Raw genomic sequence first — 2,481 nt, forward strand, 5'->3', positions numbered from 1 at the left:
TATTAAACTTTTGTAATTTATTAGTACTCTTCTGTTTGTATTGCTGATGAGGAGTACTTAACTGCTGGAAGTCAAAAAAATCCATACTCAGCTGAATATCCGAGGGCGAATGAGACAGAAATGACCACTGCTTTGGCAGCGAAGACAACATCAACCACAGCAGCAACGACCACTACAGTTGATTCTACAGTAAAAACAATCACCGCAGAGAACGAAAGCAGCACCTCCGTGGAATCCACAAGACATGCCGTGATATTAACAGCTGCATCTCCTTTGTCGACATTAACAAATGAAGTTGATATCAAGAAAGAACTAGCAACACCGTCGGTATCTTCAGAAACGACATCCATTTCAACAGTCACGTCTACAACCTCGTGTGAAACCTCTTCTTTAACAGCTACTTTGACAACGTCATCTAATCCATCGACGACATCAACACCGGTGCCAGTGCCAACGTCGCCCAATTCCTATTCACTAGATTTCCTGCATTCAGTGGGGGTACAAATGACAGGTGGCGCAAATTTATCAGCGCTTGGAAAAAATACGAATACGAGTAACATGCGTACTAACACAATGTCCAATAGTCAAGACACAGTCGTTATGTCGCCAGTGCGTAACGCATACTCTTACCAAAATGTTTTGCCCCAAAGATCGCATACACATCATGCACGCTATATGGTCAGTAGTGGGGGGGTTGGAATTAGTAGTAGCAACGGTACTGCTGGCGCTCATCATACAAGAGACCAACGCGTACATCGTTTTCAGCAGCATCACCATCATCCACAGCAGCTGACAATAGCCTCATTTATTCAACAAGAACTTCTAAACGAAAACTTCTATGGCGGCAATAGCAGAGGTGGAAACAATGTGAATAATACTGCCAATGGAAGTGGGGACAGTAGCGGTGTTGATAGTAATACCAATGGCAACTATCGCAGCCATCAGCGTCATAGCTACTATGCATCCCGTTATCAACAGCCACAATCACAGCAGCAACGTGTGCCGGCAGTACAACATTGTTATCAAACGATGGGTTCCACCTATCACAGCGAAGTGGGAAATGAGGGAATTTCACGAATAACTCGAAATGGAAGTGGTAATCACTTGCACTGCTCTAAGCCACATATGCATCAAAACCAGCGCATCCACGGCGATGCCATTTCGAATTCTTACCAACTGCACGCCATTGAGAATCGTAGTAATCTCGAGGAGCCAGATAGTACGGTAGGGCAGGGTGGTGTCGACAGTATAGATGTTAGTATCGAAAGTAGCTCAAATAGTGCTGTATGTAACAATATGCGTGCTTGCAAGCAGTTGCAACACAAACTATTAGGTACTAAAAAAACCTAATCGTGTATCCAACGCAACTTCTTCATGCTCTTCGTCAACGTCTTCAACGTCATCCAATTCATCGCAAGCATCAACTACATCTTATCGCCAGCAGAAAGTAAAATCCAGCACCCAAATGAATTTAGCTATTGAAACACTACCTGGAAAAATAAATGCGTCATCACATCGTGGTAATCATAGAATGCAGCAATTTAATTATCATAACCAACAACAACACAGCTCTCAGCAATACTCGTCAGCAATAGGAGTATCGCAATCATCAACTTCTCAGCAGCCTCATCAAAACATTTACAATCTAACCTACGTCAATACTGAAGGGCTTTCATCGTTTCCAAATGTCGGCATGAGCACAACTGTCCCAACGAGTAGTTGTAGTCCTTCATTGCCAGCACTTCAATCTGATACTCCTGGTTCACAACCTCAAGAGGTCTCCTCATCGATGATTCTTTCCTGCGCTCCTAGCCACTATCAGTCTCAGCAGCACCAACAAAGCTTTGTGCATGACAAGAGCCTGGTGACGCCTTTTATCATGAATGTGTCTGCCGCGCATTCATCATCGCAATCAGCATCTCCGATTACCGTAGGAAATATGGTGTGCTATACACAACACACGGATTCCGGCACATCTTGCGATTCTGTACAACCGACGCTTAGCGTCGCTGGTTCGCACGAACACGATTGTGAAGATTCTGACTCTTCATCAACTAATTCAGTGGCATTTTCACAAAGTCGCAATAAGTATAACCAAGTTAAATCTGTGTCACGTTCGTCATCATCTTCAGCGTCTTCAAACTCTTCGTCGTTGGCAGCAAACTTCAATGTTTCGCAACAAACTATGTCTGTGGTTGACGTGCAGCATTTGCATAGCCCGGAGCCATCAGATTTATTTTATAATCCAACTTTCGTTACATCTTCGCAGCATTACACGGCGCAATCACAAGCGTTAGCATCGCCTCAACAACAATCGCCCTTCCATAGAAATGGATTCATATCATTGTTTAATATACCATTGAACAATAATCATACGGACGATGATTTGAATTCGATTAAACAACAACAACCGCCGCCACTTCATCATCAGCAACGCCATTTCTACTTTGCACCCGGAGAGCATTTGAATTCTACTTCACT

General features: G+C 43.6%; 1 pseudogene; it reads left to right on the forward strand.

The window, feature by feature from the left end:
• The first annotated feature begins 28 nt into the window (after positions 1-28).
• On the forward strand, positions 29-2,481 carry LOC118732453 (annotated as a pseudogene).

The sequence above is a fragment of the Rhagoletis pomonella genome, unplaced genomic scaffold, assembly GCF_013731165.1.
Source record: "Rhagoletis pomonella isolate Grant_MI unplaced genomic scaffold, Rhpom_1.0 Rhpom_scaffold_20447, whole genome shotgun sequence".
NCBI lineage: Eukaryota > Metazoa > Arthropoda > Insecta > Diptera > Tephritidae > Rhagoletis > Rhagoletis pomonella.